This window comes from Pinus tabuliformis, chromosome J, assembly GCF_031772625.1.
Source record: "Pinus tabuliformis cultivar Carrire ecotype Pingquan chromosome J, CPIR1, whole genome shotgun sequence".
Classification (NCBI taxonomy): Eukaryota; Viridiplantae; Streptophyta; class Pinopsida; order Pinales; family Pinaceae; genus Pinus; species Pinus tabuliformis.
In genome coordinates this window covers 1,444,352,281-1,444,376,448 of record NC_142295.1, presented here as the reverse complement: position 1 = coordinate 1,444,376,448, position 24,168 = coordinate 1,444,352,281, and the positions used below count along the sequence as shown (strand labels likewise).

At 36.7% G+C, this 24,168-nt stretch overlaps 1 pseudogene; it reads right to left on the bottom strand.

The window, feature by feature from the left end:
- LOC149232801 (equilibrative nucleotide transporter 3-like) overlaps positions 1 to 23,674 on the bottom strand; it is a 184,509-nt pseudogene extending 160,835 nt beyond the window's left edge.
- Positions 23,675 to 24,168: the final 494 nt, after the last annotated feature.

Here is a 24,168-nt window from a genome sequence, read left to right as displayed (position 1 = left end):
GCTTATATGTCTGTGCGCCGCGCACCGGGTATGCACCGCGCCAGTGGTGATTTTGCACTGTGGCCGGGCTCCCAGTGCGCCACGCACCGTGAGTGCGCCGCACCACCTCGTGTGTGCGCCACGCACTGTAAACTCACCCAAATTTGCTTGAAAAATAGGGGAGAGGGTTTTAGTGGTAGTTTTAGGGTGGTTTCCTTAGGAAACATGATGGAATGGAGGTAGGAACGATGAGGAGTGAGGGGACAAGGGGAGGGGAGCAGAACCTTGGTGCTTATCATCACATTTTTGCAACCCCATTTCTCGTTTTTCTTGATGATTTTTTCATGGTCGATCTTGTGCTTTTGGGGTACCATTTAAATATCTTATGCACACCAAATCATTGACAAATTTGAGAGAGGAGAGGTGTCAACAGGGCCTACCTCTTGATTTTCTAGCCTTCACCGAGATTTGGAATGATTTGCACTGTTTTTATGCCCCTGGTTGTGTGCGTCGCGCGCTGGGTGTGCGTCGCGCCCTTGAGAAAACTGAATGGTGGGTAGGCTGCATGTGCGCCGCGCCCTTTGTGTGCACCGCGCCCTTTGTGTGCGCCGCGCCCTTTGTGTGTGCCACGCTCCCTGGTGTACGCGCCGCACTCCTTCAAACCGGCTCTCACTCACTCAAATTCCTTAAACTTCGCTCTCTTACCTTAGCAATGTCTCTCCCAAGCTTGCAAGAGCAAAAATGGCTTTGCTTTAGGCCACAACAAGTATATATAGGATTGGGAGAGATGGGTTTGATTTTTTCTTCCTTGAAAACCCACTTTCTAATGTTTGTGTTTTGCACTTTTTTCATTGACTTTAAAACACCCTGATTTTCATTTTTTCTTTGAAATTTTGGCTCTCATGATAGGATTTTCAAAATTTCTTTGTGGGGACTGTGTGACTGGGCATTTGGCCATAGAAACCATGACTACATTTGAAAAATCAACTTGTGCTTTTTTGGAAAATTTTGTCATAAATGACCTTGTTTGACTTTTCTTCAAAACAGAGTTTTGAAGAAGAGTCGATGTCTTTTCAGGTGATGATGAAGCTTTCTGAGCCATAGCTGTATAAAGTCTCCTTCTGGACTGCATGGCTTGTTCTGGACATGTTGTCAAAGACCAAATTGATGATTTCCTAGACCCAAACATAAAGATGACTTTGTCCTGTAATATGACCAGACCTTGACTACCATGAATTTCAGTGATTACTGACCAAGACCTGAACCAACAGGGGCCAAACATGAGGGAAAATGAGTAGCATGACTTTCTCCGTCAGATCATGGCATGTCCCTAGCGAAATGCAGCTGAGTGAATGGAGCGGGACACCTAAAATTGAAATGCACAAAGAGTTTTGATCTCTGACGGAGGGCTGACTAGACCGACTCTAACAGACACTCTCCCATATAGACTCCATCATTAATCTACATACTATAAATAAGAGAAAGAAAAAAATCATACTATATTAAAAGTATTTAAATTAAGTCCACGAGGTCTTGGATAGATAGTGATCAGGTGCTCTGTTAAGGCACTCATTGATGTGAAGTCACTAGTTCGATTCCTTAAACCGATCCTAGTGATATATGGACATGATGAAGATGCAGTATTGCCAAACTTACAAAAAAATATATTTAAATTAAAAAAAATATCTTTTTCATCTTCCATAATTCTATATAAAAAAATAAATTCTATTCAATATTAAAACTACACAATATTAAAATTATACTAAATAAAAATAAAAATATATATTTTTCAACTCTCCAATATGATAAATCATTTACAAATAATATAAATCCAACGCTTGAGAAAAAACTAAAGTATCTTAATTAACTTTTGAAATAATTTCGGCGGGAGTGAAGGCAAATTAAAGTGATTCAAAAAATTTTAGTGTTTTTTTGTCAGTGTAGAGTGAAATGATTCCGATGCGAGAGAAAAAACTCCAGTATTTTAATTCACTTTAAAAAAGAATCAAGAGACAGGGAAAACACAGAAGTATTTTAATTCACTTTTGAAATAATTTTGAGTGGAGGGACAACAATAAAGTGTTATAATTTCCTTTTCAAATAGTTCTGACTTGAGGGACAACAAAAAAGTGTTTTAATTCACTTTTTACTCTAAAGTATTTTAAGTCACTCTATAAATAATTACAAAGCCATAAAGGTTTATCTTCTATGGGATCTCTATGCATGACAAAATTGAGAGTTATAAGTAAAGGCCTATGATCGGAGTCAGACTCGTGGTTGTTTAAGATGTCAAAGTTTGTTATTTCATTGTATAGAGGGAGATCATAGATAACATAGTCTACCACGCTGCTAGCAAGCCCATGGATGCAAGTCATCTGGCTAGAATTGGCCAATTTCTTTAGATCATTGCAAATTATGGGATCCTGAGCACTACATAGCTTGACTAGCTCTGACCCAAACAAATTCTCCCTGAGGTCTTCAGAGCTCCTTTTGTACTGGCTAGCTAGAGGAAGGTCTTCGTCTAACCAAAGAGGATTAGGGTTGGAATGATTGCTTAGAAGAATAGCTTGGTTTCTTGAAGTTCGAGCATTAAAGTCACCCATTAAAAGGATATTGCCTTCATTCCTTAGGTTAGAAATATCATTCTCTAAACCATTGTAAGGACTATTTTTATCTAGATTCTTTTTCTTATAGAAGTTAGAATTGACGAGGGGAAATAATAGATTGCTATGTAGGTCTTTTTATCATAAATGTCAGTAACTTCTATCCAACTATATTGGTTGTAAGGGTCGTTTTTATAAATCCTAGCATGGGGAGAGATGTTCTTCTTAATGTAACAAGCTACACCCCTAATGCCTCTACGGGAGGATCGCTTATTCGAGGTAGACCATAATGTAAAGCCAGCTATGTTAGGGACCTTAGATTCTTTATGCTCCAAAGTTTCAAAAAGAAAAATAATATCAACATCATTCAAGATCCAACTTAGCTTGGGACCTTTGTTCCATGGAAAGCCCCGACAGTTCCAAGAAAGAATCTGGAGCATGTTGAATTGCTATTTATTATTATATTTTTGGTTTCTATCTCAAATGACGGCTTTTATATTTCTGATTATTGCCCATTTTCCTTCCTTCCTAGCTTCCTTTACCTTTTGAACCTCCTTTCTCAATTCTGCTTGATATTCTAGAATGAGATCTTCATTTATAAATATTCTCGTTCCTTTTAGACTTGAGGTTTTACTACGTATGTCATACTTATGGTCAGTAGATCTCACCTTTATTCGGATCAGCCTTCCTTTATTCTCAGTTAGTTTCCCCAACCTTGTTGCTTCTATGAGACACATTTTTTCAATTTGTAATCTGTTATGTAATTCTGTCGGGGCTATGGATAAAGTATCCTTGTCTACCTCCTCTTTCAAACCGAAGATTATAAGGTTCAAGACCCTTTTGTTATGCTCATCGTCTAATTCTATCAATTTTTCATTTCATCTTTAATTGGTTTGATATCTAATTTACCTGCCACACTATTTAGGGTGAGGCGGCTATTAATTTTTTCTTCTAGCTCTTTAATCATATCCTTCATTTTAAGACTCTCTAAAGTATCAACACCTACTTGCTGGGATGTTTGGTTCATATCTTGGTTTGTTTTTCTATAACCTGCAACCTAGTCTCCATTTCCTCCATCTTATTCTCCAATAGTTTTATTTTATTTTCTATTTGTTTTTGGATCTTATCTTCAAGAGATGTGAATTTATTTTCCAGCATGACTGCTAACTTTGTTTGTAGCTTGACTTCTCTTTCTTCTCTATGTTTCTCTATAGACTCTATATACTCATAGAGGCTCTGTAGAGTAACTGTGCTAGGTCTATCTTTGATAATCTTTGGTAATTGTGGTGAATTATTCATACTTGAAAATATATGAGAAAATATGTATTAGAAAAATATAAGGAATGTGTGTACCTGATATCAACAAGTCGGACCGTAGACGCACGTGCCCCAGATTGTTTTTCTATTACCGCAGAGAGATCGTGAATTATTACCGCATAGAGATCGTAAATACATCACCCTAAATTATTACTACAGAGAGATGGTAAATACATCACCCTAAATTATTACCGCAAAGAGATTGTAAATACATCACCTTAAATTATTACCGCAGAGAAATCGTAAACACATCACCCTAAATAATTAGTAAACACATCACCCTAAATAATTACGTATAACTCTCAATAAATAAGAGTAAAAAAAGGAATGCAATAATAAGGATATATGAAAAACAATAAATAAATAAAAAAGATAAATCAAAGGATAAGAGTTAAGAGAATATATTAATATAAAAATAAGAGTTAAAAATACAAAGATCAAAGGAATGAGTTTATATATATATATATATATATATATATATATATATATATATATATATCTATGTATGTATGTATGTATGTATGTATGTATCGAGAGAGAGAGAGAGAGAGAGAGAGTACTAATCAAATCAATTCAAACTTCTCAGCAAGAAAATGATAAGACGGTCACATTGAATAGAAAAGAGAAGGGAATTTTTTAATAAATTAAGTTAAAAAACATAAATGAAAACGAATAAAAAGAAAAGAAGAGATCACAAAGAAGAAAGAAAGGGCGAGCAAGGACGAAGACCATTAGGAGGATAGTGTGGCAATCCAACAACTGCTAATTTTCCATCCATCATCCCTATTCAATGTACTAGATCTTCTATCAATTTCTATGGCCTCCCTAAACTTTCGATTATGGAAATGACTAGTCTTGGTAATGACCTAGGACTACCCTAAACAAATGTGGTGTTTTGTCTTATCATCATGTTTGGCTAAATATGAGGAGCAAGTCCTACAATGTTTGAGGTTGGTTGTGTGCTCCTTAATCCTTTGTCTTATGGACCAACATGTTTCTCTCCAATGTAGGGGGTCCCCCATCAACAAGGGATTACATAAGAACCTTTCATGTCTTTAGGATCCCCTAGGTATTTGACAGATCTAAGGGAGTTCTAAATGGTGTTCACAAGCTTAAAGGTAAAAGACAACATGTGCTTCTTAAGAATCTGAGCAATCTTATTGGTTGTTCCTTAGATAAAGGGAAGTTGAACTTTGGTTACCCAATCTCCAGGCTCTGTCCTTATCCTTGGACCATTGCTCGCCTTTAATAAAGCTTTGAGACCTTGATGCTTATTATAACCATTAATTTCAAATACCTTAAGAAGATGTGATTTCTCATTATCCAAATGACTATCATCGAAAGTCCTTCAAGTACGAGTAGCCAATGTATTGAGTAATCTAAGATTTTGGGCAAGGTAATGATGGGAACTAGCATGAAGATATTGCTCAGTATGAGTCTTCATCTGAAAGAGCTATTAGAATTGTAGCAAGAGAAAGCTTCATTTGATATGTGCCTGAGTCAAATGGAAAATTTTGATTTTCCACATGAGTAGGATGACTTGGATTGTAGTTAACTAGAGTGACATGGCTTTGTCTACTAGTTAAGTCAGTAAACTCAAGTTTGTAGGTTAGAAGTAGAGTTGTGCATGAGTGATTGCTAAGATCTAGCAATCTAGTTTAGTTATTGTTAGTTAAACTCAGTTAACTGAGCTCTAGTCACTAGTTGATTCAGTAGGAGTTCAGTTGAGTAGTTATAACAATTTTTAACTCATTAATTTCTCAATTAACTAGTCAATCAGCTAAAAATAGACCCAATCATGCATGGAATTCAAACTGCCTAGTTGAGTGGATGGAAAAGGCACATCTGTATTTAAAATTGTATATTATTGAGTGTACATTGATTTTTCAATGAGAAGGTGATCAATTCCCCTTGGATTTGTGCAAGGAAATAGGGAATTTCCCTATTATTTAGGAGCTAATTTCCTCTAGGATTGCACAAGGAAATAGGAGGTTGGTTGAAGCTTGAATTGGCTATGTTGGCTAGAGCAAGAAGGAAGTAGGAGAACAATTTTACAGTGCACGGTGTGCTTCAGAGTTGAAGAAATACATTATAATTGTTTCTCTTTCTCATTTGAATTAGTGCAAAGCAATGGAGGGGTTTTCCCCAGTTGGGTTCCCCTGTAAAATCATTGTGTTCCTTTTGTCTTGATGGTTGCAGTTATTTCATGTGTTTCTATCGTATGTTTTCTTTTCCACAAAATAGTAGAAGAAAGTTGTGGCTCTTGATTTTAGTTCAATTTCATTAGTAGTAGAAAATTTCTTGCAATTTTTACATGGCATTAGAGCTTCGGAAGACTACTTAGAAACCTTGTTGCAGATGTTCTCTCAAAGAAATTTTGATTTGCAAATATTTTTGGTGCAGATTCTCTTTAGTGCAGGAAAAATGTCTTTCCATGGATTGAGGCTAGAATATGCAATGGAGGGAAGCTCACTTTTTTCTGCTTGGAAAGACAGGATGGAAGTTGTCCCAAATGATAATGGAGTATGGGAATATACACAAATTGATGTTCCAAAATGGCAACATCAGATACACAAGTAATTTCTTAATGGAAGAAAGACACAACAAGAGCTAGGGGGATTATTCTGAAGGGTGTTAGAGATCATGTGGTTTCGAACTTGCATGGAAAGGAGACTCCTTTATCAATGTGGAAAAATCTCACATATCTCTTTGAGAGTAGCAATGATGCCAGGAAATTGGCATTGAAGGACAAATTGGGGAAAATTTGAACACAAAAAATGAAACCATTCCTCAATACCTATACAGATTCACTCAAGTTCTAGATGAATTTGGAGGAGTAGGAGAAAATGTGACATCATTTTAATTTTTGAGCTTAACACTCCTCGACCTTCCAAAATACTGACACAACTATCAAGATTCAGTCAATGGAAGAGAAAATCTACTAGATTGGGAGAAACTTTAATCTAATTTGGTACAGGATGAGATCAGAAGAAACACTAGAGATGGTTTCACATCCATTGCATATGAGGAAGAAGATTGTGTTGAAGTTTCTAAGTCTAACAGTTAGAAACCCTCCATGTACTTTCTGATTTATTCCTTCCTACTTGTTCTGATTAATTAACAAGTTATTTACCATGTAAATACTGAAAATAAACACAAGTACATGCTCAACACATTACATATCATCAACTGAAGGAATAGAAACAAGCAAACAAATAACACTATTATTTTTGGACTAATGTCCCCGGAAAAACCCAATGTGGGAAAATCGGTGTAGCTATCTGAGGGTTTGATTTATTAAGCAGTTTCAGAATATAATCTAGGTTCCAAGTCCAACTCACCCAACAGAGAAATATCTCGGTAGTTCTAGCTTTTGCCCTTTGTGTCAGCTTTCCTGACTGTTCCGACAGTTTCAGTTGTTCCCAGTAGTTCTGGCTTCTCTTCTCTGCGTCAACTTTCTCGGCAATTCTAGTAGTTCCTGACAGTTCCAGATTTTGCCCTCTGTGTCAGCTTTCCTGGCTGTTCCCACAGTTCCAGATTTTGCCCTCTGTGTCAGCTTTCCTGGCTATTCCCACAGTTCCTGGCAATTCTGGATTCTGCCCTCTACGTCAAATTTACTCGCTGTTCCGGAAGTTCCCGATAGTTTTGGTTGTTCCCGACAGTTCCTGCTTCTGCCCTCTGTGTCAGCTTTCTCGGCTATTCCGGTAGTTCCCGACAGTTCTAGCTGTTCTCGGCAGTTCTTGCTTCTACCTCTCTGCTTCTGTATTCACTGTCGCTCAGCTACAACTCCTGATCACTCTCTCAACTTTCTCAACAAACCCATCATCAGAAATTTGAAATCTTGATCTCTTGGTGTGTTATCCAAGTGATCCTCAAGCCTCCTCTTATGCTTTTTCTCTTTGATAAATCAATGGCTGAGATTAAGTCCCTAATCAACGGCTAAAGATTAGATCTGGCTTGATCCATGACTTTTGGACCATTCTAACACTGTTTTATATTAATTCACAAATATTTTAATTTACCTAAGTTTAGACTTAGGGACTCCATTAAAAATATTAATTATTTTAATATCTCCCAAACTCTTTAGAATCTTCCAAACCCTTTCTAAGTATTGGAGATCTCATGTGCCTTAGCCTCTCCACCAAATTTCCTGGCTAGAGCACATCTGATGCTACCCCAAATCGACAGATTGTGCTCTAAGTGGCAATGGAAATAAGGCCAAAAGAATGAAGGCCCAAGGCGAGGTTGAATCTAGCTAGAACAATGGCAAGAAGGACCTCAACAAAATAAAATGTTTTCAATGTTATGAATATGGACACTATGAAACCAATTCTCTGCACAAGAAATCCATCAAGGAACATGCAATAGGACCAGGAGGAGATGCTATGGTATCTCATTTCGAGTTAGATTTCACCCTCTTTGCTTGCATGGAAAGCATAGTAAGAGGGAGTAAGTGGTACCTAGATTCTAGTGCCTCATATCATATGATAGAAAACAAGGAATTCTTTAGTAGCCTAGACAAGAAGATCTCCAATTACACATAGAATTTGGAGATGATGGAAGGTATAGTGCCAAAGGAATTGGTACTGTCACATTTAAGAGGGATTTTGGCTCCCATCTTCATCTGAAAAATGTTATTTATGTGACCGGGCTGAAGAAAAAATTGATTTATGTAGTTGTATTGGAGTACAAAGGTTATGATGTTGTGTTCAGTACAAGAAAAGCATTTCTGAAGCATGTTGCGACTAGACAAGAGAAACAGATTGGAGTTAGAGTGAAAATTCTCTACAAGCTAGATGTAGATTTCGCCATGCATGCAGTTATACCTTCAGGAGTGAGGTGGGGCGATGTAGAACCTTAGTCCCAGAGTTGAAAATATATGGGTAGGGTCCATATGAGAGGAGTAGTAGTTTGACCTGAATATGTAAACTTGAAAATTTTTAACAATTTGTAAGTGAAAATTATATGTGTTTTGGGTAGAGGATGAATTTACTAAACACATAAAACAAGTGAATTTAACCATAAATTACAGCCAAATAGAGAAAAAATAAGCATATCTGAAACACATAACACAAAACATGATAAAGGAGTTCACCCCTCTTCTGGGCTACATCTCCTAGTCTAGCTTCTAATGTAGGGCCTCTTTCATTAAGTTCTCAAAAGTGTGTTTACATGATTTTACATAACTCAAACAATAAAATTGATGTCTCCAATGGATCCATCACCATCAGAAACCCCCATTTTGGTTCTTTTTGCATCTCATTTGGCCAAAATTTGAGTAAGTTATGTTTGTTTTAAGTTTTTGCTCAATTCCGTAGCTAATCATCCTCCAATTCGACCCAAACCTGGCTTGTGTGCCCCAAACCCGGAAGCAGCGTGCAAATTTGGCCTATAATCCTGACTGATAGGTGAAATTGTAGGATGGTTAGTCCGCCCATTAAGCCCCCTGTCTCGTAAATTTCGGTCACGTGGTGCACATACGACCACAAAGGGAGTCAAGATTCTAGGGCCTAACTCCGCCATTTGTTTAGCCCCTCCGAATAGGCTGCGCACTTGGTTGCATTGGTTCCCAGTGATTTGGGGCTAGTCCCCTAGGGGCTGGCCCCTTATCTTCGCCGTGCTCTTGGTCCTATGGTTTGTCATGTGTCGTGGGGATGGCCCCCTCCTCTTTTATGACCGCCCGGTTACATTGGTCCGTCATGTGGGCTTGGGGATGGCCCCCTTATCTTTTCCATGCGCCTAGTTCTATGTTGGATCCATCAGTAATATGCATTGCGTGCTGTGGTAGTGAGTTGAGCTAAGGCCTAGCCCCTTGGCCCCTCCTCCTGCGGCCTCGTGGACGTTGGGGTGGTTAGGGGCTAGGGCTTAGCCCGACCCCCTTCCCCAATGGAATGTTTTGCAAAGTTTATATAGATAATGTGACCCATAGGTAGTAAGCACCACCATGCAGCGCAGTGGAAAAGAACTGCCCTACCACTCAGTGGTTCCATGGTTTGAAACCTACCAGGCCCATTCGACCTTCTACCAAAATTTTGGACCAACCTTTGGAGGCCATGTGCCCTTGCACTATTGGATCCATATACACAGTCAACATAAAAACTAATAAAAAAAATCGAACCTTGGGAGATATAAATTTATTTTCTAAACATTATAAATTTTGAAACTATTGACCAATCTGGTGAGGCCATGTGGCAGCCTACCGCTGGCCCAAATTGTCCAGTCACCTATCCTTTTTTGCCAAAATTTACTTGTTTAGCAATTCGATCAGAACACGATATCGGGAGCATACGATATCGATTTTGAGTGAAACAAATTGCATTGGATTCAGATCGTCGAGATCTATCCATTCGTTCATGTTTCGAGCTTTCTCACACACTTCAAATTTTGAGCACTAATATGATCCCCTGTATCACTCCTCCCATTGGAAGCTTTTGGACCTCCAAAAGCTCATTTTCAGTCAACAATTAGATGAGGGTGTAGTTCCATCACCCTTCCATCCTCAACCCATTTGGTTTTGTTTGTTTTTTTCACTTTGAGCTCTTCATGAATGCACTTCATTTTTGAAGTCTTTGTCTTGATGTTAAAGATGACATCTTTCTGCAATTTCCCAAGATTTTCAGAAAAGAAAACTACCCTTGAAGGAATCTGAACATTCCCTCCTCGCTCTTCAATCAAATGAAACTTAAATAATTTCAAATTCACTTCACCTTGAACATTGTCGCCATAACGATGCTTAGCATGTCTACCCTTGCACTTGGCTCGACTTTTTACCAAATCTGATTGCCATCGCCATGCACCATCCTTCTTCAAGGCCAAAACATTATGAAAGCCACAAGAAGATGTTGTGGGACCAATGTCCTCTTTGTAAAATATCCTTTGAATTTTCTTTTTTACCTCTACGTGCTTTAACACTGGCATCTTATTCACACCAATTTTCAACAATGAAGCATCTTACTGCAAATGCATTTCATTTTCTTTACCTCTTTTAGGAGGAAACTTGATAGACTCTTAAAACTTCTTATCACATGAATTAGAAACCTTAATAAAATCATATTTCAAACTTGATTCATATCCTTGAAAGGCTTTAGGTTCCTCAACATCTTTATGCTTAAACATTAACAATGCAAAATTTTGACCAGCATTAACAATCCTCTTCATTTTTCCAGCATTCATAAGCGATAAACTCAATTTCTTGTTATGAACTCTAACAATGTACTCAATCCCATTATTTAACAAATTATATTTGTTCTCATGGCGATGAAAAATAGCGCTCATGTCATAAAGATATGGAATTCCCAAAACAATACCACATATATCAAGTGAAACTACATCAAGTTCAACCTCATCAAGAAAGTTTGCAGTTATGACAAATCTAAGTATGCATTTCTTTGTCACCTGCAATTTTGCATTCTCACATACCCAACCTAAAGGATAAGGTTTAGGATGAGTAATGGTTTCTAAATTCAACTTCTTGACAATGTCTTCTGAGATATGATTTTCTTGTGAATCACTATCAAATAGTGTATCTATCTTGGTATGTTTTGAAATGACTATAATGTGGAAAATCTCTATTCTTGTTTTTTCATATTTAGTATCATTGAAACAATTTGAAGAACTAGTACTTGCAATTTTCTTACCTTTCAAACCCATGGATGTGATCTTTGTTTCATCCCCAAAATTAGAACATAAATCTTGTTGTGTAGTTGCAGCAATCTTGTCTTTCTCCTTGTTATTAAAATTTTTGGGCCTCATCTAAGGATGAAGTTTCCAATAGTGGTCTTCATCATGGCCTTCTTTAGAACAATGTTTATATGTGATCTTTTCTCCTTTTTTCTTGACTGTAACATTTTTCTTATATTTTCCTTAAAACATTCCTTTTCCTGTTTATCCATACTTGAATGATTTCTCACTATTTTCTTCATTAACATTTTTCCCTCTTGCTTCTAAATGGGTTTCTTGTACACAAACTTCATCTAGTTTTGTAGGGTTAAACATGAGAATGGTATGTCTCAAGTAACTATGAAATCCTCCAATATATTTGAGAAAAGCATCTTGTGAGGACAAATCTATACCCAAAATCAAAACTCTTTTCCTCAATTCTTGAGTATAAGATTGCACATTTTCCCCCTTAGCTTGCCTAAAGTTTTGCCAATCCATAATAGCTTTCTGTGTGTATGCTAATGGATTAAACCACCTTCTTATTGAAACAACAAAATAATTCCAAGAGGATAAAACCTTACCATGTCTTGGGTTTTTGCTTCCCACCAAATAAGTGTTGCACCTTCCAATCTAAGAGAATCAAGTTGAATTTTGGTTTCATCATCCTTGATTCTTTGTATCCTGTAATACAATTCAATCTGATGAATCCAATTACCTAATTTCTCAGCATCTACCTCTCCATTGTACATAGGCAATTCAAACTTAATATCAAGCTTTAGCAAAGGAGTTTGACCATGTCCTTTTGGATAATTTGGAGGTGTTTTTTTAGTGAAAGGGTAGAAGAAGTAGAAGATGAGGATGGGGATGATGGAGGTGAAGGTGGTGGTTTGTCACCATTCCCTCCTCCCTTTTGGAGGCTTGTCTCCTCTTCCTCCATATCATTTTGGAGGTTTTGATCTCTATCCATACAACCTTGTGTTCCTCTCTTCATAAAGAACTTTTACCATGATTCCAGACATCTCAAAGAATGGTTTTTTGAAATTTCTTTAATCTTAAAATATCCCTTCAGGACCTTCTTCATGTGCCATGACTATTGAATCTTTATGTGTGTTTGTTCTCCTTGAAACAATTTGAGATCTTGGCTCCACAAGTTATCCTTCTCCTCTTTTGAGCTTCAACCTTGTAAGCATAAAAAAAACACTTGAAAAGAAATCAAACCTTCACAATAACATGTTGCTCTGATACCAAAATGATATGAATATGTAAACTTGAAGATTTTTAACAATTTGCAAGTGAAAATTATATGTGTTTTGGGTAGAGGATCAATTTAATAAAAACATAAAATAATTGAATGTAACCATAAATTATAGCCAAATAGAGACAAAATAAGAATATATTAAACACATAACACAAAACATGATAAAGGAGTTCACCCCTCTCCTGGGCTACATCTCTTGGTCCAACTTCCAATGCAGGGTCTCTTTCATTAAGTGATAAAAAGTGTGTTTACATGCTTTTACATAGCTCAAACATAAAAATTCATGTCTCCAATGGATCCAACACTATAAAAAACCCCCATTTTGGTTCTTTTTGCACCTCATTTGGCCAAACATTGAATAAGTTATGCTTGTTTTAAGTTTTTGCTTAATTCCATAGCTAATCATCCTCCAATTTAGCCTAAACCTGGTTTGTGTGCCCCAAATCCGGAACTGACATGAAAATATGGCCTACAATCCCGCTTGATGGGCGAAATTGTAGGACGGTTAGTTCGCTCATTTAGCCCCATGTCCTAAAAATTTCAGTCACGTGGCCCACATACGTTCGCATAGGGGCCGAGATTCTAGGGCCTAACTCTACCATCTGTTTAGCCCCTCTGAATAGGCCACGCTCCTGGTTGCATTAGTTCCTAGTGACCTGGGGGGTTGGCCCCTTATCTCTGGCGTGCCCTTTGTCCTGTGGTTTTTCATGTGCCTTTGGGATGGCCCCCTCTTCTTTTCTATGTGCCTAGTTACATTGGTCCATCATGTGGTCTTGGGGATGACCCCCTCCTTTTTTCCACGTGCCTGGTTCTTTGTTGGCTTCATCGATGATATGTGTTGCAGGATGTGGCCATGGGGCAGGCTAAGGCCTAGCCCCTTGTCCCCTCCATATACGATCCCATGGGTGCTGGGGTGGCGAAGGGCTAGGGCTTAGCCCGACCCCCTTCCTGAATGGCATGTTGTTGGCCCTCAATTTTGATCAAATTTTGCTTATTAAATTCCACCTAATTTCCATCATTTTCCACTTTATACCACCAGATATGACCTATTTTTACCTTATTATGCATATTCAAGAAAATAAATTATGTTTTTCAATTTTTAGATATTTTTGCAAAAATTGGGTACTAAGTGCATTTTTGGACAGGATCAGAAATTCCCGTAACAGCTCCATTGAAGTCATACTTGCAGGACACTTGGGCACAAGCTGAGCACATTTCTAAGAAGCTTGGGAACTAATATTGAACAAATTCCTATTGGTTCGGTCAAACTGAGCTTAAACAGGCTAAGTCAACTCTGGTCAAACATGACCCGCTGTCTAGAAAATCCCTAGGAAATAGGGCAGTTTTAGTGATTTTTAGGATTTTTCCAAATTTTGTGTAACTGAATGGGTGGATTCAACCAGGATAGATGGGATTAGGATAGATAAGGCTGTTAGAGACTTTTTAGTCATGTTTGTTTATTATTTCTCTATTTAAGCCAACATTATTGAAGGCTTAAGAATGTAGAATTTATGTAATCTGATTTTGAGACTCTTTGAAGACTGAAAATTAATTGAAGAACCTTTTTCATTTCAATTTTTCATTCATGCTTGGTTGATTTACTGAAGTTGTTGTAGCTGATATTTCTTCAAGTGTGCAAGGCAATGGTGGAGGGCCCCCACACCAAGCTAAGTGCACTTCTTAGTTAAATTTTCATAGTTTTCGTAAATTAGTTCTTGTTTTAAATGTATTTAGATGTGTGATGATTTCTGAATGAATATTGGTTTAATTCTAATCTACATATGAAGGGACACATAGGAATTAATTTAAATTCCCCTTCTATTTGATCTTGAACTAAAACTGAATTTCATTCTCATTTTCTTATTTGAAGTTATTTCTGCATTTCAGGTTTGAAGCAAGAATTGTGAAGAAGGACAACCTGGTCCTCCTTAGTTAGGAGCCTCTTCTTTTACATCTGCATCATAAACCATTGTTAATTAGTTATTTTGGATTTCTCTTCATGAAAGTAGTATTGTAGGGAAGGACAACCTGGTTCTCCTAAGTTAGGAGTCTCATCCCTCACATATTACATAAGTGAATTAGAAATTACTTAATTAGATTTTATATTTGTAATATGCATTTCTTTCAATCTTTATATTTCATCTTGTAACATTAACCACCATTGGAACCCATAGAATTTGGACATGCTTCTAAATTCTACAAATCCGGATTGATAATTAAATACTTGTGTTAATTTGCATAGTAAATTGACCCAACATTTTGGCACCGTTTCCGGGGAAGCATACTTCAATATAGTCAATTAGAAAGATTGTTTATAAAACACATAAAAAAACAAAAACACTTTTCATTATGGTTATTTATGTTTAGACATAGAAATTAGAAAAGTAGATTCCCAAAACAAAACTCCCAACAAAAAAAATAAATAACTACAAATTCCATTTGCAAGACAAGATCTAAAAATGATGTTAAAGAAATCATTTAGATAAGGAGGGTATGCCACCACAAGACTATTCTCAAGTCCTTGTCCTCAATTTATAATGCTCATTAGGGATGAATCTTATGTCAAATGATAGAAGAGCAACAAAACATCCATGAAGATGATACACAGGAAGAGAATCTAGAACTTTCTTCTAGCTATCTTTGTGAGGAGGCGAATGAGTCATGGATCACATGCAATGAAGATCAAACATTAGAGCCATAAATTGAAGAATTTCTAGCATGTATATCACAAGATCCCTTGTGCATATAAGATTTTGAACAAGTACCGCAGGAGGAGTTTTTTACTATGACAATTAATGAGAGCCAAGCAAAAAAAGATCATCTTAAAACTTGGTTTCAACTAGTCATTAGGTCACAACACTACTCCTTTTTTCAACATTCTTTCTTATCAAATCTTTATGATTAGATAAATTTTCATGTCCAAACATTCATTAAAGTATATTTTTCAAATTTGGATGTGAGTTTACTTATGATCTTGTTACAAAAATGGATGCATTGGAAATTTTCCTATACTTGAGAGAATGACTTGTTTTTCTACAATAGAGTAGGATAGAATAACATAAATAAATAAATAGGTAGAATGATTTCACAATAAGACTTTTGGTTTAAATTCTCATGAATAAAATTTCTCATCATTGTTCAATACTCATTTGAAAAGATTACATTGCAAAATGCAGTAAGAACAATACTATTTTGGGTAACCATATAGGATCATCTTGAAATCGTGGTTTTTTTAACATATCTCTTGAAATATAGTTTTTGAATCCATTTTGAAATTTTCTGATCAAAATCAAAACTATGTCTCAAGTGAAATGTTGATGACAGAGTTAGTACAACCTTGATTTGAGGTGTCTAATGGAAACATTTTTATCTAAAATTCATAAGAAATATATCCCTTGGAATCAAGTTTCCAAATCAATTTGAATCACCTCAATCGGGTATCATATGAAAAAGTTATTCTTAAAATACTAACTGCTTCTCGAAACATCTGCATGGTGACAATTCTAGGTCTTAACTGTTCATTGGCATATTTAACATACCAAATCATCCTCTTTTCAAAACATGTTTATATGGGAGATATATATTAAAGTCTAGATCAGTACAAAATTTGAATCATCCCATTTGGATGTCAAATGAAAAAGATATGCCACATTTAATGACTGCATGTCTTCAAATCAGCATAGTAAAACTCTGCCTCTTAGGGATGTTCATCACAAATTTTGTGATATCAAGCCTAAGAATTTTTAAAACATGTTTCTACTGGAAAGACAAAAATGAATCTAAATTAATTTCCAAGTGGAATCACATAGATCCGATATTTAACGAAAACGTTACACTTCAAATAGTGACTATTGGTCTAGTAAAAACTTCACAAGCAACTCTATCAAACATGGTACTCTTTATCATTTTTAGCATATCATTTCAAACCATTTTGAAAACATGTTTATACTGGAAGTAGCTATATGAATTAAATTTAAATTGGATTTGGAATCACTCTAATTGGACATAAAACAAATATTTTGTGAACGAAATACCGCTAGGAGGTCTAGGCTAGCCACCATTCCTCAAAGGGTAAACAAATGCAATTTCTTTGAATATCATCTTTGGACTTGTTTTTAAGCATTTCTTGTAATTATTATACATATTTCTTGGAATAAGAGATACTGTACACCTCTATTCCTCCATCATCTAATATTTTATTGTATGCAAGTGCTATGTTTTTGCAGGTCTCCGGATGATTTGAAAGGTCAAATTCATAGATGAAGGATTTTCAAAATAAATCTTAAAAAATTTATATCTACGAATATGAAATGAAAGTATTCAAGTGAAAACAAAGGGGGAATTCACCTGATTTTGAAACTCTTGAATCTTGATTTCAGTAGCCGACCAACAACACCAACAACTTGAATCAAGATCGACGCAAAATGCATGAAAATAAATCAGAAGAAGAAGTCAAGTTTTGTACCATGCCAAGTCACATCAATTACCAAAGAAGCCTTTCATAAGCCATATTGTTCATGATGTCATTCTTCAACCTATCCTACATTCATAAGCTTTCCATACTTCCCAACTCCATTATACCTCGCCTCCTATGAACAAAAAAAAGAAAAAAAAGATCAAAAATAATAAAGGAGTTTGGCTGTGAAAATCCAGGAAACTAGCACAATACAAACTCGAATTCATATCGGAAAACCAACTTGTTTGGCCAATATGAATTCTCTTTTAGGTTTTTCATTGCATTTTCATTTTTGCAGGATCATTCCCCAAAAATTTACAAGACTTGAGGACAAGTCTCAAGATCAGCAAGGGGGGAAGATTCATAAAAAGCAAGCCATATAATGGTTTGATAAGGGACCTGAATAAAGCACCTGAATTCACATTTATCAGTTAAGGGACCTGAATATAGCACCTCCATTCACATTTATTAGTTAGGGACTTGAATAAAGAAACTACATCCACATTCATTAGTGAGGGACCTGAACAAAGACAATATAAAAGGGACCTGAATATCAGATGCAGAAACTAGTGTCTACATTCCATCAAAGAATATCCTTGAAGAACCATCATCATGAGTAAAAAATGAACCAGCAAAGGACATCATCAGTTAGCATTGACATCAAGCTATTATGGATGTACAAGTATAATAAGTGTAAAAAAAATTGCTCTTAGAACCATTGATTTTTTAAAAATTATCTAGAAATTGTTTAAAACTAATTTAGCTTGGATATGCATCTTGTCATCCTACATTGACATCCTATAAACTTCATTATAATCATATCCATAACACCATCATACATCATACATCATCATAACCCTACCATTACCTTACCATATATTTCACTTAACCTACATTAACCTACATTAATCCATATATCCCTACGTTTTCCTATAAGCATTTTTTATCCAAAATTGAGGACAATATTTTTTCCATTAAGGAATTCTTTTGTTGCCTAGAAAACAAGCAAGGGTTGGTGAATGATGCAATAATATATTTCTTTGATCTACAATGATATGCTTTCTACTCTATCTATAGATTTGAAATTACCTTAAATGGTCATTTCAACAACAGTCATATTAAAAGAGTAACAAATACATTATTTGTTAAAACAACAAAGGGGATGAATAAAATATGACCAAAAAGGACTTGAAAAACTAATGAAGGATTATGCAATGGAAGAAAATGGTAATATTCAAAGTGCATTTCAAAGAGCATCATGAAGAAGAAATATGCATAACTAGCATTTGCACCTAATGTTGCAAAGGAAACGCCGTAAGGCATACCGTGTGGAGGAATATTGAAATGTGAATGGGCATTTTTGAAAGCAAGGGTCGATGATAATGAGTTTCAATTGAGGAAGCCATGGCTAAAACCCTATCCAGGGGTTAAAGTGGCTATAAAATGGAATAAAAATAGTCATAAATAGCCATTGAAGTTGTTTAAACACCTTTGTATCTGGATAAAGATTGCCTAGTTGAAGGTGAAGGTAAACAAATGAATCCAGGTGAACAGGTCGATGATAATGAGTTTCAATTGAGGAAGCCATGCCTAAAACCCTATTCGGGGGTTAAAGTGGCTATAAAATGGAATAAAAATAGTCATAAATAGCCATTGAAGTTGTTTAAACACCTTTGTATCTGGATAAAGATTGCCTAGTTGAAGGTGAAGGTAAACAAATGAATCCAGGTGAACAACCACTGGGTATCCATATCGATTTGGATAGGGTTATTTAAGAAATCATTATTTAAACGAAAAATTTAATTAATATCAAGATATATTTAAAACATGTATTATATTCATTAAAATAGATTGATTTTTTTTTAAAATATGTTAAAATCCATTGATAATGAATTGGTTGTAAAGACATAAACTATCAAAATGGTATTTCATCTTGAAACATCCTTTTTCAAGTTTCAGTTGGAAAATACAAGTAGTAAATTGTAACGGAAGAGGTTAGAGAAGAAATATAATATTCTGAAGAACATTGTGGTTGTCATTCCATATTTGAAGTTGCATCAAAATTTGTTGGAGGCATCGAAGACCTGAAGACGCAGTAATGAACCTGCAAAATGTATATTTTGTTAGGATTTGTAATATGTAAATTAAGTGTGGAAATTTATTTGTAATATTTTGCTTGTGAGTTGTGTTAAAAAGAAATTGGAATGAATGGAAATGAATATTCGTTACAGTATTCAGCCCAGTGTCTATCGTGTGCTCAGTGATTTTATCATCTATAGTTCTAGGAGACACACTGTGTAGAGCCTTGAACCTGTACCTTCCCATACACCTCTCAGCCTCCTTTTCCCATTCATTTCATCCACCAAGTTGATTAAATCATTGTATTTTAGGACTTTTTACATGGTTTTCTAACTATGCTAAGTGATTGTTGTTTGGTTTAGAATTTTGGTTCAGAATGCTGCATTTCCGCAGCCAACATAGGTTTCCGCAGCTTATCCAGGTTTCTACTGCCAACACAGGTTTCCGCAGCTTATCCAGGTTTCTACAGCCAACACAGGATTCCGCAGCTGTTTTATTAAACGATATGTTACAGGTGTCCTCTGGGAAGATGAGCCACATGGGCAAGTTCCAGGGGTCAAGGACATGGCACGTGTCCCTCCAGATCACCCAGAACAGCCATAAAAGCCCGCGGTCAACGAGGAGGAAAATACCGGTCAACAGAAGTGTTCAGCGGTGGCACGGCTCTGCGTTGCTCTGTTTTTAGGCACATGAAGCTAGGTGGCATCATCCTCAGCCACGGAGACAATCTAGAAGCACGAATCCAATAGCCATATTCTCCAGATTGAATGAACACGATGACAGTTACCTAGATCCGGGGACGCAGAGGATTCACGTGTTTTTAAAACAGCTGGTTGAATAGCATAGATCTCGTTAAAGTAGTTTGCTTTCTCCTTATAAATAAAGCGTCCTTGAACGTTGTAGAGTTAGTCGTTTGGTAATCATTTTTGTATGTAATTTTGAACTCCCCACTGTACTTTTACATTTGCTGTCAATACATGAGAAGACTGTTTTGCATTTAAGCGTATAACTGCTCCTTGAACCGGCTGAAGTAGGCAGAGGGCCCCTATTTGCTGAAGCCCTGTACAGTAAACCTTTAATTTCCTGCATTTCTTTTTCTTGTTTCATGTATATTAGCTGTACAGATGTCTTTTAATTGTTGTGTTTTTATTTCTTTTCAACATGTATATTAGCTGTACATAAACTTTGATTTCTGTTGATTTACATTTCTGCACTTTTATGTTCATGACTGATCAGTGTGTTATGCAGGTTTCTTAGGCAAGCCTGGGACAGTTTTCCTTCTTTTCTTTTCATAACTAGTGGCATGCATGATCATCTTGTCTATGTTGCTGACCTTCATTGTTTTGCAGTTTTGATTTTCCTTACTGTCATTTCTTTAACTTGCATATTTACTTTCTGCTCTTAGATATCAAGTTGTTCATCTATTGATGGTTCCTTTTCCATAATCAAATAACTTTATTGGGAGCCAAAATATCACTTAGTATAGCTTGATTTAGTCTGCTTTAGAACTCACATTACTTGACTTATTCATAACTGTTTCTTACATGATAAATTCAGTTGAAAGGCAAAAGGTTAAGAGAAAGTTAAAGTATTGTGACTAGTCTCTTTTATGTAGTTTCACTTGGATTTCACATTGCTTAACATTTCATGATATCTTTTCATAGAGAAGATTAAGTTGAAGAGTTGAAATAGTGTGAGATAGTTGTTCTTACTTTTAGTTGGATTTAATGTAGATTTCACTTTCATTTTCATTCAGTAGTAGAGATACTGGGCCAATGTCATTAGTCTTTTATTTGATGTCTTTATTTTTCTTTAAGAGTTGATTTTATCGCAGTTGTTGTTCAAGCTTTCTTGTAGAATACTTTTTAAGTTTAGAGAAATCATTTAGAGATCACCACAATCATCAACATTTCACTTGCTTTATTACACTTCCATCACATCACAGTAGGAAAGATACATTCGAAAACAAACTTAAAAAAAGCTAAAAACGACAAAAGATTAAGAAAACGGTTATCTAAGTACATATAGTACACCTCACTTCATCAGCTTACGAGCCCCAGGTTGACATTTAAAAGTTGGAATTTAGACTTCACTAAATTGACCAAACACACTGCGCCTGGGAAGGTGGGTGGTTTGTTATACTCTCAAATATTCAATTTGGTGGTTTGTTATATACTCCAATATTCAATTTGTGTTAGAGTGGTTCGGGTAAACTTAAACTTGATTAGATAAAGTTATTAGTTGTTTTTGGGCTAATGAGAATCTATGGTTTTGTCCATGGTATTCATATGGAATATAGTATATTCTTAAGTCTTCAATTTCTATTAGAGTGGTTCAAGTAAATTTGATTAGGTAAAGTTATCAGCTATTTTGGGGTTCATGAGAACCCATAATTTTGTCTATGGTATTCATGTGGAATATAGCCTGTTTAAAAACAGAAAGACTCCATAAGTGAAAGAAATTAACATCGAGGCTTTTGGCTTTTAAATAGGTTATATTCCATAGGAATATCATGGGCCAAACCATAGGTTGGAGATAGAAAACTACTTATAGGTTGGAGAGAGTTGTAACTAATTTTAAGGCTCCTTTCTATCTCTGTAGGTAATGTTTGGTGAAGTCCATTCAGTTGCTCTTCCCAGTAAAGTTTGTCCTGTTCACAAACAAGCGCCCCAAAAAATTTCAATGATAAAGGCAAACCATGGCATGCCTTTAAAAACCCATCTACAAGATTTTCAAATCCTGGTAGTGGATATGGCTGGAAAAAGGCATGCAAGCAAAACAGCTCTTGGGAGTGTGCTATATTGAGGCCTGGTAACTGATAAATTGACGACTCTACAATTCATGCACTTCTAAGGATATGCTTGCCCCTAGACGTAACCAAAATCAAGCTCTTGGGGTGAAGGACATGCTTAATTGGCAAGAAAGGATCTAGTTGATCCACATGACCTACATCATTTAATATTATGAGTGCCTCACAAGCTGAGAGATTCTTTTTAAGTATCTCCACGCCTTCTTCCCACCTTTCAATTTTGATATCTCTATCCTTCAAGTCCTTAATGAGTTTGCTTTGTAAATTATTTAGAGACATTCTATTTGCATTTTCCCTCACATCAAATAGAAAGCAGGATCTATCAGAATCTGACCTCTTACGATTGAAAAGTTCTTTGGCCAGCATCGTCTTTCCAATTCCACCGATGCCCACAATCCCCACAACCTTGACCTCCACATGCTCGTCATGATGCAGTCGCAGTGTCCCTTCAAAATCTTGTAACTTTTCTGCCAAACCAGTTGGATATTTTGCCACATCCAATAGCATTGCAACATTTTTCAACACGGCTTGCATGACCTTCTCCAACAGCTCCTCTTCGTGCTCCTCCAAGAGTCTCTCTTCACCCTCGTCCTTGAATATTAATTAAGACAGTAAAGTAAGTAATGACAAAAGCATACTTGAGATGTGATATATGCTTCAATGCAACAGATTTAGAACTAATATGGATCGAGACGGTGGATATCCTTACCCATCACCCTCCTGCAGTTCAAAGCCACTTATATTCGCGACATGATGAAGGGCGTTTCACCAAGTCTGGATAGTCTGCAAGTCGTACTGTTGCTTCTCTTCGTGGATACGTAGGGCTTTAGCGTACGGTCCATCTTTATCTTTGCCCGTCCACCTGACCTCCGAGGGATTCACTTTATAGAAGACCGAAAGAATAATAGCTTTGGACTCCACCATGAGGACCAGCTCGTCCAGGCACCACCTGAATTCGGCATAGGTCGCAAATGAAATGGCTATATGGACAGAGGCTACTCGAACAACAACTTCTATCTGAGATGTAATATTGTGTCCAGCCTGCAGTTCGGGCTTGTCGAGGAAGACTTGCAATCCATTGGAAATGAGGTGACGGTATTTGTAACCATTAGACCAGTGCGCAAACCGTTTCAGCAACTAATTTTTTGTAACCATTCTAATCTAATGGCTGTAATCTTTGCAATCGTCTTACATATAATCCTATGGCATATAAAGATGACAGGTAGGCAGAGAGGGGAGTTGATTTCAAAGGGAAACTCCTTACGGCGTAATTAATTAATCATCAATGGTAAAGGTGACATACAAGGTGGGAGTAGTCTACTTAGGCGAAGGAATGGCCCGGTTTCCGTCGCCGCCTGGAAAAACCTCTGGCTTCTGGCGCTGGCAATTCCTTCGCCCTCCGCGAGCTCCGCCACCCTCCGCATTAATGTCCACGACTGACAGGGGCGGGCTCCGCCACCCTCCGCATTAATGTCCACGACTGACAGATATCTGACAGACATTCCGATTTCCATCGCGTCTTGCCGCCGAGGAGTTAATTCACCATGGAATTTGAATTCCTCCGCCTGGGATTAACTTCAACTTCTCGGGTTAAGGTTCTTCAGAGATTCAAATGGAGAAACCATGTTGCAGGTCCTCTGTCTTGTGTCTTCTTACTGTGTTTTTGATGCTATGTTCCGGGTTCGAATCCCGCTGCGCTCAGGAGATAGCAGCTCCTGCTCCAATGCTTGAATCAGAAAAAGAAGCCATGTTTTCAGTATTGGGTTCTCTGGTAGGAAGTGACTCGAATGTGAGTGGGATTTATCCAGATCCTTGTGGTACCACACCTATTCAGGGATCTTCATGCGATCGATTCGGCGATTTCTGGTTCGTTACAGTATTAAACCTTGGCGCCATTTATGATAACTCGTTGAAATGCAGTGAGATCGCCAGCATTCATCCTGCACTTTTCAGCCTCGGGCACTTGAAAACTCTCTCATTCTACATGTGCTTCAATTGGGCTCCACAG